At 45.8% G+C, this 17,469-nt stretch overlaps 1 protein-coding gene across 4 annotated transcripts in view; it reads left to right on the forward strand.

Annotated features, from left to right (window-relative positions):
* LOC126285411 (uncharacterized) overlaps nt 1-17,469 on the forward strand; it is a 152,323-nt gene that overhangs the window by 32,263 nt on the left and 102,591 nt on the right. Inside the window, exon 1 of one of the 4 annotated variants that reach the window (XM_049984773.1) lies at nt 16,836-16,922. The exons of the other annotated variants lie outside the window; for them this stretch is intronic. The gene's annotated coding sequence lies outside the window, so the exon portion shown is untranslated. Of the gene's footprint in view, nt 1-16,835; nt 16,923-17,469 lie in introns of those variants that run through there. 4 annotated transcript variants of the gene reach the window in all.

The raw sequence follows: 17,469 nt of genomic DNA on the forward strand, positions 1-17,469 counted from the left end.
TTCGGAAACCGCCTTTCTCTGTTGTGTTTACATGTTGAGGTCTGAAGCGGATTTGCTAGCCCAGTTAACTACGGTGCTGGAAAACGCAGACATTGGAGTTACACTCGTCTGGTGTGAGACGTTCGCTGGGGGACGGGGTGTCTACTGAGGACAGAACCGCACAGAAACCCTGGGTTCGGTGTGAGGCGGCGGTTGGGTGAGTGGTCTGCTGTAGCCTGTTGTGAGGTCGGGTACCACTGCGGGCTATGGCGGGGCCGAAACCTCTCCGTCGTTTCTAGGTCACCAGTTCCATACAATACAATACAACGTTCTGTGTTTGGTGGAATTAGACTATATACTTTCGTAGTACGAAAATATGCAGCGTACATGTTGCAAATCAAAGATCTTCCCAAAACGCAAGCCGGCCGTGGTGGCCGTGCGGTTCTAGGCGCTGCACTCCGGAACCGCGGGACAGCTACGGTCGCAGGTTCGAATCCTGCCTCGGGCATGGATGTGTGTGATGTTCTTAGGTTAGTTAGGTTTAAGTAGTTCTAAGTTCTAGGGGACTGATGACCTCAGATGTTAAGTCCCATAGTGCTCAAAGCTATTTGAACCATTTTTTGAACCCAAAACGCATTTTTTTTCTGGGCTTTGTTTCCTAAAGTGGCGGGAGGTTCAACGGCTGTGTATAAAACCTCAACACATAGGACTGACAAGTCTTACGATCCTGAGGGAAATAATGTTGTTACTTAACACGGAAAAAGCGTATTTTCCCAGAATGTGAAATTTTTAACCCGTAAATCCGGGAAAAACTGGGAATTTTGTTTTACTTGTCGGCGTATACTCCCTGTATCAACAGCTTCCATCTGAAAGATAAACGTCACTGCCACTCCTGTTATAGCCAGCAACAACAGTATTTTCCGTTACTTTGTCCCGTCCTCCGTCCTTCTGTGAGTGGGGACTGCTGTGGTAGCACTCTGTAAACCCAATGTCGTTGTAGTTCTCAGGAGCAGGTATCAAGCTTGTTGCCTCTAAGATGTGCCTTTTCGAGGCCTTCTGCTACAGTGACGCCTTCAGACGGCGTCTAGCTGGTGGGTGAAGTTATCAGTTGATTCTGTGAAGTAAAACTTCTCTCCAGGGACAGGTGCCCAGTGCACGGCTCTAGCGTTACTATTCACCTACGGTAACCTAAACGCTACCCCTTTTGCCTGCTCTCTGCATTGTGCTCTTGATGGCTCCAAATAGCCTTAAGCATAAGGACGTACAAGTAATTATGTCGCCAATATACATTAAAGAGCCAAAAAAACTGGTACACCTGCGTAATACGTGTAGAGCCTCCGCGAACACGCTGAAGTGCCGCAACACGACGTGGCATGGACCAACTAATGTCTGAAGTAGTGCTGGAGGGAACCGACACCATGAGTCGTGCAGTGCTGTCTATAAACCCGTAAGAGTACGAAGGGATGCAAATCTCTTCAGAACAGCACGTTGCAAGGCATCCCAGCTATGCTCAATATTATGTATGGGGAGTCTGGTGGCCAGTGGAAATGTTTAAACCCAGAAGAGTGTTCCTGGAGCCACTCTGTAGCAATTCTGGACGTGTGGGGCGTCGCAATGTCCTGCTGGAATTGGCCAAGTCCGTCGGAATGCACAATGGACGTGAATGGATGCAGGCGATCAGACAGGCGCTTACATACGTGTCACCTGCGAGAGTCGTATCTAGACGTGCAAGAGTCGTATCTAGACGTATCAGGGGTCCCATGTCACTCCAACTGCACTCGCCCCACGCCATTACGGAGCCTTCACCAGCGTGAACAGTCTCCTGCTGACGTGCAGTGTATGTGGATCCATGAGGTTGTCTCCATACTCGTACACGTCCATCTACTCGATACAATTTGAAAAGAGACTCGTTCGACCAAGCAACATACTTCCAGTCATCAACAGGCCAATGTCGGTGTTGACGGGCCCAGGCGAGGCGTAAAGCTTTGTTTCGTGCAGTCATCAAGAGTACCATCTCTGAAAGGCGATATCGATATTTCGTTGAATGGTTCTCGCGCTGACACTTGATGACCCAGCATTGAAATCTGCAAAAAGCTGTCGTTTGCCCCGTTCTTGCAGGTTCTTTTTCCGGCCGCAACGACGTTTTGATGTTTTACTGCATTTCTAATATTCACGGTACACTCGTGCAGTGGTGGTACGGAAAATCCCCACTTCATAGCTACCTCGGAGATGCTGTGTCCTATCGCTCGTGTGCCGACTATAACACCACGTTCAAACTCATCTAAGCCGTAAATGTAAATGTCGTGTGACTAGGGCCTCCCGTCGGGTAGACCGCTCGCCGAGTGCAAGTATTTCGATTTGACGCCACTTCGGCGACTTGTGCGTCGATGGGGATGAAATGATGATGACTAGGACAACACAACCCCCAGTCCCTGAGCGGAGCGGGCCCTTTGACCACTTCTCTCTCTCTCTGTCTCTCTCTCTCTCTCTCTCTCTCTCTCTCTCTCTCTTTTGTCGTTGCGGACGTCACATCACATCCGTTAAAGTTCGTTCGTTGATCCTTCCGCTCAGTTGTTTTTTATTATAGAGGCCACCCAGCTCTCTGACCGAACACGCCGTGCCGGCACCACTCAGCTACCGGGGGCGAACAACTAAATCGTGATAACCTGCCGTTGTAGCAGCAGTAACCGATCTAACAGCTGCACAAAATGTCTTACATGGGCTTTGCCGACCACAGCGCCGTATTCTGCCTATTTATATATCTTTGTATTTAAGTGCGCATGCGCATACGTTATGTAAACTGGCAAATACGTAGCTTTTACTGAAGCCTGACGTTTGGTGAGGTAATATGGCGGCGTGAGGACGTTTGTGCGTGGTAGTAGCTCGATTTTCTGACACAGAATGGTGTTATAAGCTTAACTACGTCGTTTAAAGAATTCTGCAGTCTAGCAGACTTTTTACATCTAGTTGAGGTTAACACTTACAGTTTACGGTTCTGTTATGAGAAGAGCGTTATATATATATATATATATATATATATATATATATATATATATATATATATTTCGCACGTTCTACTTATAGGGACATTTTCATAACGAGCATACCATTCGAAGAAAAGCCGGAGTTGATGAAACTGGTTAAAAGCACATCACTAAGTTACGCCTGTTAATACTGAATTGTTAAACCCCTAAAAACAAACTTGAAGTATTTAAATAATGTCGGTATTTCGGATCTGACTGCCAGGTAATTATTTAGGGCTTACGCACATTACAGAATCAAAAACATGTAAGATGTTTCTAGTTATGGTTGCATTGAGACATGTCCTTTTCCTTGTATCTTCCGTCTGTTTTACGAACAATTACAGCCAAACACGACGCATGCATTGACCATTATGTCAAAACTCTCAAGGTAACATAGTTGTGTCAGTTTATTCCCATTTCTTACGACTGTTTTATCAGTTAATAAACAGCTGTTTTTTGCTAAACGACTGTTTTTTCGTCATTTGCGCTTTCCGTCACATTGCAGTTCAAAATTGCTGGCTTCAGCGACACCAGTGATACTGTATACGGGTCTAGTAATTATGTCTGTGTACGTATGCCTATACCAATATCTTTGGCACTTCAGTGTATGACTGGATGCGTTAGCGGTAGTTAACAGAAGAAAACAGGACAATACAGAAACGGCATATCTATCACAAAGGATAATTCTTTAATTCCTAGATGTCAATTAATGAATATCGAGCAGTCTTCGTCGATAGCTGGCATCAACGTCCTGTTGTGTAAGGACAAGCTTCAAAATAACACAGGTTTGTCATAAGCAACTACTGCTCCTTTGCAAGGGATTGTGCATCTCTACCACAGGTTAGTCATTCGGCTGGGTGTTGACAAGATGCGAGTGTAGTTGAAACGGTGACACTGATTAGCAGCACATCGGATTTGGAATGTACTGTTGGAGTGTGATCATTTCGTAGCCTGCTTTGATCTTGGACAGCAGCACCACCCTATCAAACATGGGGAAAAGAGTGCGGGTGGGCACCAAGGAGGAATCGACCTTTTTCATTACACGATGGACGGCAGTGACACCCTGATTCAGCCTCAGTTAGACCGCCAAGCAGCCTGGTGGAAATTACACCACAGGAAGAATTCAAAATTCTATGTGCCTCGACGCAAACATGGCCGCCGTGGAGAAGCGAGGCAGCAAGCAGTTGTTGTGTTTGAGAATCAGAAGCCGTCTCCAAAACCAAAGTGCCATTCCATAAACGAGAGCAGGACTTCACATGGCCAGCAGTTGCATCAACACCTTTCTGGATAATAAACGGATTCACTGTGGTAAAGGACTGACCTTCTTCAGTGCGTGAGACCACAAGGAGCTGCAGTGCAGCAGAAAGGGTCTTTGAATCAGTAGCTTTATTACGTTTACGTTTCGTAGGCGTCTATGGGGAGGATGATTGACTCATCGCGAGGAAATCCCCCATGATTGCTTTCGTCTCCAATGGCGCAGGTGGGGGCCCCTTCACACGGGAGTGCACCCACCTTAGGTGATTGTTCACACCTCAGGTCTCACCTCCCATACACCTGACGGAGAGACCAATCGGCAGTTTGGGAACGTTACAGCTCAGGCCATCACCCCTCCCTCGGCCTGGCCTGTACCAGGGGATACGTTCGAACCCTACCTGTCGACCCGGGGCTGGATATTATGTGTTACCCAGTCACCTGTTACGCGTGCATCAGACGCGTGGGCCGGCCTTCAGGAGCGTACAGGGAGGAAGAAGAAAAAATAGGTTCCTCAAACGGCAAAGCAGAGGAACGAGAGGAGAAGGGAATCAAAGGAAGGGAAAGGGAACCAAAAACAAAGTTCACATCAGCGACAGAATGCAGAACACTCCCAATAATACCTCAGACTTGTTCCCCAAGGGAGGGGAAAAAGAATAGCAAGAGGATAGACATGCAGCCCATGGTAGCCAAGTACGAACCCGCCAAAGAGAGGCGAGCCCCTTTGGGGGGGGGGGGGGGGAGAGAATACGTTTGTGTATGTGCTCGGGAGGGAGATGTGCCACAGCTATCGCTTTCCCACATGTCTTGGAGCTTTCTTTTTTCACTTATTGGCTCACGCTTTGAAGTACAGGGATTGGACAAAAATATGGATACACAGCGAGAAATGCATGCTTGAACAGAAATGCAGATGCCAGCCAAACCTGCAGGTTGCGCTGTTGTATTTGACGACGAATGGCAACTGTCCAGTGTCCTCAATATGTTGCAAGTATGAGTCATAATCAGAACAGTGTTCCGTGTAGTCGTGAATGGATTATGTCGGAGTTACGTGAATTCCATCGAAGATTTTTGTCGCATACAGGAAATGCGGAAAAGGAAAAGCATCATCCGCTGAGCCGCAACGCAGACGAAAGTTTATGTTGAGTGGTCGTGACACATGGTCATTGAAGAGGATTGTGAGGAACGACAGCTGCTAAAGTCACTGCAGAATTGAATGTCGCACACGCGAACACTGCCAGCACCAAAATAATATGGAGGGAGCTCCGTAAGCAAGAAACTGCAGCGGGTGAGCTAGAATTCCAAAACCACTCATCAGTGATGCAAACGCCCGTAAAAGGAAAACGTGGTGTCGGAGCCATAAAACCTGGATTAAAGAACAATGGAAGAAAGTCGTTTGGTCGGGTGCGTTGTGTCGTACTGCTTCCAACTTCTGACCGAGTTTACGTCCCAAGAGTGAAACATGGTAGGAGTTAGGTTATGATTTGAGCTGTCATATCATGGTAGTCCATAGGCCCCATAGTTACTCTGCAAGGTCGCATTACCGCCAATGATGATGTGACAATCTTGGCTGATCAGGGCAGTCTCGTGGTACAACGTTTGTTCCCCAATGGTGATGCTGTGTTCCAAGACGTGAGCACGAGGATGAACTGTTGCCCTTCCTTTAGGCACCCCAGTCACCATGTCACCAGAGCCCAGTATTACTGAGCTTCTGTGCTTTACTTGGAGAGAGGGGTGCGTGATCGCTATCCATCTGCATCATCGTTGCCTGAACTTGCCACTAAAAATGGTACAGCTAAGATTCCCTTGAAAACCCTGCACGACCGGTATACACTCCTGGAAATGGAAAAAAGAACACATTGACACCGGTGTGTCAGACCCACCATACTTGCTCCGGACACTGCGAGAGGGCTGTACAAGCAATGATCACACGCACGGCACAGCGGACACACCAGGAACCGCGGTGTTGGCCGTCGCATGGCGCTAGCTGCGCAGCATTTGTGCACTGCCGCCGTCAGTGTCAGCCAGTTTGCCGTGGCATACGGAGCTCCATCGCAGTCCTTAACACTGGTAGCATGCCGCGACAGCGTGGACGTGAACCGTATGTGCAGTTGACGGACTTTGAGCGAGGGCGTATAGTGGGCATGCGGGAGGCCGGGTGGACGTACTGCCGAATTGCTCAACACGTGGGGCGTGAGGTCTCCAGAGTACATCGATGTTGTTGCCAGTGGTCGTCGGAAGGTGCACGTGCCCGTCGACCTGGGACCGGACCTCAGCGACGCACGGATGCACGCCAAGACCGTAGGATCCTACGCAGTGCCGTAGGGGACCGCACCGCCACTTCCCAGCAAATTAGGGACACTGTTGCTCCTGGGGTATCGGCGAGGACCATTCGCAACCGTCTCCATGAAGCTGGGCTACGGTCGCACACCGTTAGGCCGTCTTCCGCTCACGCTGGAGACGTGTCGTCTTCAGCGATGAGAGTCGCTTCTGCCTTGGTGCCAATGATGGTCGTATGCGTGTTTGGCGCCGTGCAGGTGAGCGCCACAATCAGAACTGCATATGACCGAGGCACACAGGGCCAACACCCGGCATCATGGTCTGGGGAGCGATCTTCTACACTGGCAGTACACCTCTGGTGATCGTCGAGGGGACACTGAATAGTGCACGGTACATCCAAACCGTCATCGAAACCGTCGTTCTACCATTCCTAGACCGGCAAGGGAACTTGCTGTTCCAATAGGACAATGCACATCCGCATGTATCCCGTGCCACCCAACGTGCTCTAGAAGGTCTAAGTCAACTACCCTGGCCAGCAAGATCTCCGGATCTGTCCCCCATTGAGCATGTTTGGGACTGGATGAAGCGTCGTCTCACGCGGTCTGCACGTCCAGCACGAACGCTGGTCCAACTGAGGCGCCAGGTGGAAATGGCATGGCAAGCCGTTCCACAGGACTACATCCAGCATCTCTACGATCGTCTCCATGGGAGAATAGCAGCCTGCATTGCTGCGAAAGGTGGATATACACTGTACTAGTGCCGACATTGTGCATGCTCTGTTGCCTGTGTCTATGTGCCTGTGGTTCTGTCAGTGTGATCATGTGATGTATCTGACCCCAGGAATGTGTCAATAAAGTTTCCCCTTCCTCCGACAATGAATTCACGGTGATCTTATTTCAATTTCCAGGAATGTATATCCATTTAGAGAGGACTGGAAGTTATTCAAGAATGCCAACGATTTTCCGACATCGGATTTGGCATGGTAATGTGTTGTGTTTGTCGTGTTTCCATATTTTTGTACACGGAAGAAACGATGTAGAGCAGATATAAAAGCAACATAGCTAAAAATTTTATGAAACTGTCACTGATAGTTCACAGAACAAAACAGAGCATTACTGAAACTACATTCTATCGCTACGGACAGTTAATTAAGACAAGTCACTTGTTGAATAGCGGATAGTCTTCGACGATAGTTGCCATCGATGTCCTCTTGTCGAGACACAAGCTCCGAAATGACGCAGGTTTGAAATAAGCGACTACTGCCCTTTCATTGGGATGTGCACAAAGAACATAGTCCGAATATTCTCATGTGGCTGTTTTGTTTCCTCCAGTTACAGAAATACTCAGTTACGTTGCAATTTTTAGCAGAACGACTTGCACAAATATACAGTGTGTCTGTGTCCGTATGCTACAGCGAGTCGTAACGTGCTTGCATCTCATGCAGCGGGCCCGGGTTCGAGATTTTCTGGACAAGGTATTGTGTTGACCTCATTATCATTTCATACTCATCACCGGCATGCAAGTCGCCGAAGACCTGCACTGGTGCTCATTTCACTTTTTGCCGTGTGTCTGTGTTCGGGAGTGAGGCTTCCACAGCTATCGGCTTCCCGCGTGTCTCGCAGCCTATATTTTCACTTATTGGCTCACACTAGCTTTTAATGTACCTCTTCCTGTTTGTGGTGTACATTACGAAAAGATTTGGTTGTGGAAGTCAATGAAATGCAGAGCACTGGCGTTTTCAACCGCAACACTTGTTTCCTTTAAAAAAATTCCTCTTATTGATTTATTCAATTCTGATCTATTGATCTCAATTTGAAGTACACGTGTAATGCATACATATCGTAGAGATTAACAATTACTGTAGGATAAGAAAGAGAGAACGCCATTAGAAGAGTAATAGTTTACCAAATTAATTTCAAATAGGATCTATACATGGTGTTTGAATATAGCAAGTACAAAAGACAGGGGCGAGTAGAGGACAATGAAACAAGCTAATAATACAATTAATCATTGACCGGAAACCAATGGTTTCCACGATATGACGTATGCACAAGTGCAGTCATGCCAATGTTAAAATTCAGTTAATGTCTAAGGCTACGTTTATTTCGAAACGGCGCAAGTGGGACATAAATTACAAAGTAATAATCTGCGGCCGTTTGATTTTATAATCATTCCGCGGATACCAGTGTACTGGTAAATAGCATTTCGAAAAAACAATTGTAAAGAGACAGAGAAATCACGGACACTGGCTGCGAGCGGGCAGTGATTCAAATAAATGGGGAAGGTTGATAATTCGTGCTACACTGGGAGTCGAACCTTCTGCGTACAAGGCATGTGCGCTGACCACTACGCCAGTCCAGCTGATTTCAATCAGTGTCCGCTCGCAGCCAGAGTCTGTAATTAAGTTGTGTCTTAATTCATAGAATTGTCTGCTCTTTCGGACATGTTCGAAAGAACAGACACCACATATACATAAAAACAAGTCTATCGGTCGTGGTTCGGCAGTACCATGGCCTCATAGGTCTCCCGACTTCAACCTGTTGGTTTCTTTTTGTGTGGAGATTTTTGGAAACTTCCAGCCTTGTTAATAGCGTGAATGCACGCGGGAAACGTATTATGGATGACACTCGAGGCATTCAGAACACGCCTGGAATTTTTGAACGTGAACGGGCGTTGATGATATGTACTGAAGCCTGCCTTTAGATGAACGGTGGCCATGTGGAATACTTGTAATGTATTACGAAAGAACAGACAACATTTCGATCCCGCCCCACTATGAATAAAAACACAAAGCAATGAAAGACATTAGCTGCCAGTGGGCATTGATTTAAATCAGTAAGGCAACTCGAAAATTTATGCCGAACCGGGATTCGAACCTGCGCCTCTAGCTTTCTAATCTATTCGCTGACCGCTATGCCATCCGAACAAAGTATGCACCATAATTGCCATAGACTACCGTAGCATACCTCCCGTCATAGACTACCGTAGCATACCTCCCGTCAGACCAAAATTCACAAGTTACACCACGCACTACTGACGTAATGTCCCCGTTCATTAGCCTCATTACTCGCGCCATCTCACAGATCCCACACTGAAGAGACAAATAAACTGGTACATCTGCTTAACATCGAGTGGCCACCGCGAGCATGCACATGTGCCGCAATACGACGTGGCATGGACCCGACTAATGTCTGAAGCAGTGATGGAGGGAATTGACACCACGAATGCTGCAGGGCTGTCCATAAATCCGTAAGGGTACGAGGGGTCGAGATCTTTTCGGAACAGCACGTTGCCAGGCATCCCAGATACTGTCAATGATGATCACGTCTGGGGTTGTTGGTGACCAGTGGAAGTGTTTAAACCCAGAAGAGTATTCCTGGAGCCACTCTGTAGCAATTCTGGACGCGTGGAGTGCCGCACTGTCCTGCTGGAATTTGTCAAGTTCGTCGGAATGCACAATGACATGGATGGATGCAGGTGATCAGACATGATGCTTACGAACGTGTCACTTGTCAGGGTCGTATCAGGGGTCTCATATCACTCCAACTGCACACGCCCCACACCATTACAGAGCCTCCACCAGCTTGAACGGTCCCCTGCTGACATGCAGGGTCCATGGATTCATGAGGTTGTCTCCATACCCGTACACGTCCATCGGTTCGGTACAATTTGGAACGAAACTCCTCCGACCAGCGATATAGCCATCAACAGTCCAATATCGGTGTTGACGGGCCCAGGCGAGGCGTAAAGCCTAGAATCGGCGAGATGCGACGAGTAATGAGGCAAACGAGAGCAGAGCACTACATCAGTAGTGCGTGGTAGTTTAGAATTTCGGTCTGACTGGAGGCGTTCAGTGGTACTCTGCGCGGTTATGGTGACGTGTTCCCAGATGGTGTAATGGTCAGCTCATTTGCCTAGTAAGCAGGAGACCTGTGTTCGAATCCCGCCCCGACACAAATTTTCAACTTTCTCCATTGATTTAAATCAATCCCCACTGGCAGCTAACGCCTTTAATTCCCTTGTTACTTGGTTCGCAGTGGTCACAGCATCAAAATGGTGTCTGCTACTACGGATGTGTCTGAAAGAGCAGATAGTACGTTCATAGGATGTTTATTTTAACTGAAGACACTGAAATATCTCGAAAACTACACATCCGATCAAAAAACGTTAATTCCAGTTTGTTTGTCTCGGAGGGACATCCAGCGATACCACACTCGACCACCAGCCCATCCCGTGCGAGGCTGGCGGGTAGCAACTTTGAAATCTTGAATAGGAACCCAGATTTTTATTGCAGACTATTATTCTACGGCAAAATCTAAATGCCTTTTATCTGAAGCAGTTTCTTCGTTTCGCCACAGACGGCGCTGTAATCGGAGGAATATGAATGGGTATACAATGGTCATTTACGACACGCTACTTAGTGGTCCCTGAATATCTAATAACACTTGGGATACCACCTCCATGCTGCAGTACTTCATAACTTCTAATTGAAAACACGATTCGCAACGTTTTATGCCTCCGACATTTCGAACAGGGGACTACTCGACGCCACCGCAGCCGAGTAGCGAATTACGACGTATGGACGATAAATGTTGCAACCGCAAAGAAAAAATTGATGATCCTGGTTTACGGAGTATGTAGGAGAAATGTTGAGGCTGCTGTTGCCTTTTATGCCGAACATTTTCCCGACAAAGCTAGCTCTCGTTCGTTCTTTTACAATGCAGTGAACGCCTTATGTCTGATGACAGCGTACAGTACGTAAATGAAGCAAATGTGTTACAGGAAAAGCTAATGATATAGCTGTACTAGCGGCAGTGCATCACAACCCACGGATAAGTGGCCGGCAATAACACCGCGATTCCGTTATGACCGTAGGTAGTATTGTCAGACTAATGCATCGTCATAAATATCATCCGTACATGTGTCACTGCATCAAGAACTTCATAGTGTCATCTTCCATAACCGGGTAGTGTTTTGTGAATGGGCACATCAACAAATGCAAAAGACCCCCACATTCTCTGCAGAGATATTATTTTCCGATGAGTCGACATTCACAAATCATGGTAGCGGTAAACGGCATAACACGCATTACTGGAGTGTAGACAGTCCCCACTGGTTGCGGCAAGTTGATCGTCAACGCCCTTGGTCGGTTAACGTATGGTGTGGCATCATGGGAAACAAACTTATTGGTCCGTTATTTTATCGACGGCACGTTGAATGGACACAAATGTCGAACGTTTTTGGAACGGAACTACCAGTACTGCTGCAGGATGTTGCCCTGGAGGTCCGACAGCGTATATGGTTTCAGCATGACGGTTTCCCAGCTCATTACGCAACTGAAGCACGGGAGACATTAGACCATGTTTACACGAGGTGACCCTATTAATTGGCCCGCTAGGTCTTTGTATGGGGACGTTTAAGAGATTATGTGTAACAGCAAGTGCCAACTGGCCGTGAAGACATGGTCGACTGCATTAGACACGCCTGTGCTGACATTCCGGCAGAGATGATTTTGCCGTGTGTACGTTCATTTGAAAAGCGGATCACTTAGTGTACTGAAGTTGGCGGTCCTACACCTAAACACTTACTCTAATTGGAAAAGTAGAGTAGCTTTCACCTCGAACCACGGCCACAGTGGCTGGTCAAGTAGTCCTCTGTTCGATATGTTGGAGGAAAACAACGTTGCGAGTGGAGTTTCCAATTAAAAGCTATGAAATACTAACTTGTCCTGCCCTCGCAGCATGGAAGTCGGGTCCCATATACCAATGGATATTCAGAGGCGATTGAGTAACATGACGAATGTTTTGTCATTTCTATTCCAAAGGTTACAGCGCCACCTGTGACGAAGAAAATGCTTCAGACAAAACGTATTTAGATTTTGTCGTAGAATCATAATTTGCAATAGGAAAAGGGGGTTCGCACAGAAGATTTCAAAAGTTGCCACCTACGACGGGGTGGAGTGAGGTGTCTATGAGACATGCCACCCACGAGGGGGTGGAGTGAGGTGTTTGAGACAAACAATTTGCAATTATAACTTTTTTGAACCGATGTGTAGTTTTCGAGATACTTTAATGTCTTCAGTTAAAATGGACACCCTTTATGATGACAGCGGTCACGGCTAAGGGTCCCTTCAGTTCAGATGGCACACCAGGCTCAAACTCTTACTGGGATCGGTGAGATGCCACGAGTAATGAGGCTAATAAGCATGCTCACTACATCGGTAGTGTGTGATACACAGGGTGACAATTATTGAATTATATGAAAAAACACGTAAATTAGTTACAAACTACGCCATGTACACACTTTATTCAACATGTAAACGTCCCTACATATATTCGGATTTAGGTTGTGACATGTTCGATGTGCTTGCCATCATTGGCGATGATGTGCGCAAACTAACCGCGAAATTCTGCATGACCCGGTGAAGTGTCGGAACATCAATGCTGTCCATGACTTCCTGAATGGTTGTTTTCAGCTCCGCAATGGTTTTGGGATTTTTGCTGTACACTTTGTCTTCAATATAGCCCCACAAAAGGAGTCACATGTGTTCAGATCCGGAGAATATGGCGACCAATCGAGGACCATGCCAGTGGCCTGTGGGTACCCAAGAGCCAGAATGCGAGTCCCATAGTGCTCCTCCAGGACATCAAACACTTGGTGCTTCGATTGGGGTCGAGCTCCGTGTTGCATGAGCAACATCTTGTCGAAATCAGGGTCACTTTGGGTAAAGGGGATGAAATCATATTCCAAAAACTTCACTCACCGTTCGGTAGTCACGGTGCCAGCGAGGTATATCGCAAAGATTTTTCCGTGGATGGACGGACACTGCACACCTCACAGTCACTCGTTGAGGGTGAAAACACTTTTCTATCGCGAAATGCGGATTCTAGGTCCCTCAATGCGCCAATTTCGCTTACTGACGAACCCATCCAAATGAAAGTGGGCTAAACTAAACCACACTAATACCTATTATGCCGCGCGACCAACGGTGCGGTTTGAACGCCCTAACGCAAACCGTTCAGAAATTATGACGATTTTATTTCAAATAGTTCGATAACTGTCACCATGTAAGTTTGGAATCAGTGCCCAGTGAGAGCTAACGTCTTTAATTCCCTTGTGTCTTTATCTTTCTCTCTGTGTACTTATCTGTTCTCCATATTTCCACCATATACAGTAATACTAGTATGATTATAATAGATTCGTGAGTCCTTATTTTGGTTCCTCTTGATAAAATTTTGAATGATAGTAGTTTGTTAAGTTAATTTGATACTCTGTTTGCCGTTATAACTTTACTTCTTCTTCTTGTTTCTCATAATGCTTCTTAATCACCCTCACCCCTAGATATTTAAAATCTTTTTCTTCTGCAAAAGTGGTCAATAGTCTGTGGTTTCCCGCCTTTTTGATTTGTAATTTATTTTGACTCTCATGAATTTTGTGCCCGTCATTTACTTCTAATTTCTTTGCTTTTTGAAATAACTTCCTTGACAGGTCATTTCTACTTTCAGTGGTTAATGCTACATCATCCTCAGAGACCAATACATTTATTTTTATTCTTATGCTAATTCTTTCCTTTGCTTCAATTGTTGCATTCATGAAAATATTAACTACAAAAACTAAAAAATACTTAATTTACTAATAATATCATTTACATGGAGGTCTAAGGTTCTCGCGCATTCCCTCAGAATTCTGGTGGCTAATACCGAGCAGCTTTTGTACGACGACAGTGAGGAAATTCGTGGAAAACAGGGATCGAAAGTTGTAACGTTGGTGCTCTATTTTTTAGCAACTCTTGCTGTATTTCATGTTTTAAATCATGTCGCATGTGAAATATTAATAAATACAAATAATAATATACACATATAAAAAATTGATCTTACATGTCATTGCTACATGGTGATTAGTTAAACATAAAAACGATACGTAGACCATTCATAATTCCTTCCAACGGATAAAATCACCATACCAAGAAGGAGTTTTGCTAAATAACGAAAGCGGGTAGGCGTGTTGTTACATCTGAAAGATGATTATTCAAAATGCACGCCAGCTGCATAACTGGCGCTAGTATTTTGTTTAAATACACGTAACGGACCTGAGCGTTTGTTACCTTTGAGACTGGACAAGCTGAGTTTATGTTAAGGTGATAGAAACGCCATTGTCAACATCTCGCTGAATTTGAACGGGGTCGTGTAACTGGACTACCAAAAGCTGGATGTTCCTCCTGCAACATTGCAGAAAGAATTGGCAGGAATGTAGCCGCTGTACATGTTTGCTGGAAACAGTGGTCACGAGAACGTACAGTTGCAAGAAGAAAGAGCTCCGGACGGCCACGTGGCACTACCGAAAGGGACGACCATCTTCGGCTTTGGCGCTATGTGGGTAGTCATTGCTGTGAGAGGATGATGCTGGAATAGCACTCCGATGGCGCCTCATATGCGCCAGACTGGAGATACTGCATCTGCAGCAGCAATCTGTATACCAGTCAACACCATAGTGACACTACGAACTGTTACAAATCTTTTACTTCAAGCACGACACCGACCCAGATACCCTGTGGCGTGCATTCTACTGCCCCAAACCATGGCCATTTGCTACTTCAGTAGTGTCAAACGATAGCTCATTGGAGAGCGGAATGGAGGTCTGTTGTGTTTTGTGATGAAAACCGTTCTGCCTCGGTGCCAGTGATGGCATGTGTTGGTTATAAGGAGTCTAGTTGAGAGCCTGCAACCAACCTGTCTGCTAGACACACTGCATCTACACCGGGAGTTATGGTCTCGGGTACGATTCATATGACAGCGGGAGCACTGTCGTTGTTATTCCACCCACTCTGACTGCAAATTTGACCATCAGTCTTGTGATTCGACCTGTTGTGCTGCAATTCAGGAAAGGTTTCAGGGGGTGTTTTCCAACAGGATATCGCTCCCATATACCGCTGTTGTAATCCAATATGTTCTACAGAGTGTCGACATGTTGCCGTGGCCTGCTCGATCACGAGATCTGTTCCCAATCGAGCACATATGGGATATCAACGGACGACATAAACAACCAGCGTTAACCGTCCCTGTTATTGACCGATCAAATGCACCAGGCATATAACTTCATCCAACAAACTAATCCGGCACCTGCACAGCACACTGCATGCATTGCATGCTTGTATTTAACATTCAGGCGGTTGCGCCGCTGCTTATTAATGTACCAGTATTTCACATTTGCAATGTTTTATCCCACGCTTCCATTACCTTGTGATCATGCAATGTTAATCATTTAAATATGTAACCTGGACAAATGTATTCCCAAAATTTCATAACTCTACATTAACTATTTCTTTATGTTGCGTTTTTTTTTCCTTCAGTATACATTCTGCTTTTGATTAGTCCTTCTCAAGAGGTCTGTCAAATTAGATGGTTCAAATGGCTCTGAGCACTATGGGACTTAACATGTGTGGTCATCAGTCCCCTAGAACTTAGAACTACTTAAACCTAACTAACCTTAGGACATGACACACATCCATGCCCGAGGCAGGATTCGAACGTGCGACCGTAGCGGTCACGCGGTTCCAGACTGAAGCGCCTAGAACCGCGAGACCGGCCGGCTGTCGAATTAGATTTCTAAAATAGCAACTACAGTTGTAAAGCAAATACAGTGCTATATTTGCACACTACATCTTCAGTAGGAACACTTCTTATCGATGGTAGGCAATGAAAACCTCGTCAATCTATCTGTGAAAACTCCATAATTCCAGTAACCAGTAACTTCATTATCATAGAGATTTGAAAGTGCATGGGTTTCTCTGATCTGTCAGTAACTAGGCTTCTACTATATATTTACACATGTAGCAACGTTTCCTGTATCAGTTTATGGATCCTTTAAGTAACAGTTTTTGATTCCCATGTAAAATTTGACAAAATGGAGTTAAGAGTTTTTCAGTAACTGCCGTCAATGCAGGATTATTTAGAAGTCAGCATAAAGTGTCTTCGACGCAAATTTAGCCTTGTCTTTAGTGACGTAACGTTAGTACCCGTGTGTTAGTGAATACTCGTCTTCAGTTTGTGTAAAATTAATATTGTTGCTAGGGCGTGCGGGGCGCGGTGTATTCGGTTTCTGATCAGGTGACGCGAACCGCTATGTTTACAGCGCTAAATAATCGGGCACGTTTCGTCCACATGGCGGGCTAATCGCGCCAGTGTTGGGGCGCTGCGTCGCTGTTGTCACCTCTACAGGCCGGCGGCACTGTTGCCTAAACTAAAAGCTTAGTTTCGCTGTAGCAGCAACAAGAGCAGACAATCTGTCCCTCGCAAATGGAACACTTTTGATGCTGTACTCAACTCTAGAACTTTAAGTACCATTTTTATCAAGAGACGTTTGCAGTTTTTTAGTTCTAGAACATGAGTTCAGGTGAGTTTTACTGCGCTTTATGCATTCTCCACAAATTAATACCGTAGATGTTAACGTAGCTGATCCTCCTTGCGTTTTTCATATTCGTGCGCGATACGTGTACACAATATGCAAAAATGCTGGGTGGCGACTTAATCATTAGCTAATATAGGTGTTGTCCACTTACATTCTTTTGTGACGAAAAGAGCGTTGAATATGGCAAAGATTTTTGAATACGTTGCGAAAGTAAATGTATTAGGCTATACTACAGATCAGTATGTTACCGCTAACTTTATTTGGGATTCACATTCGTGGCTTCGCCAACTCACAACTGTTATGTCTTTCCACCCTAACCTAGACCTCGGGCTACACTAGAACTCAGTCTGTGCCCACAACAGACTTCCGGGAGAGTCCAATATTACACTCTAGTCACTTAATACATTGCAAGCTGTTTCTTCATTAACTCATCTACGAATCATTGCATACTTAAAAATACATTTACTAGTCAATAACGCTACTACGCAATATTTTACGGGTGACATATTTCAACGAACCACGACATTTGTCC

This window comes from Schistocerca gregaria, chromosome 8, assembly GCF_023897955.1.
Source record: "Schistocerca gregaria isolate iqSchGreg1 chromosome 8, iqSchGreg1.2, whole genome shotgun sequence".
Classification (NCBI taxonomy): domain Eukaryota; kingdom Metazoa; phylum Arthropoda; class Insecta; order Orthoptera; family Acrididae; genus Schistocerca; species Schistocerca gregaria.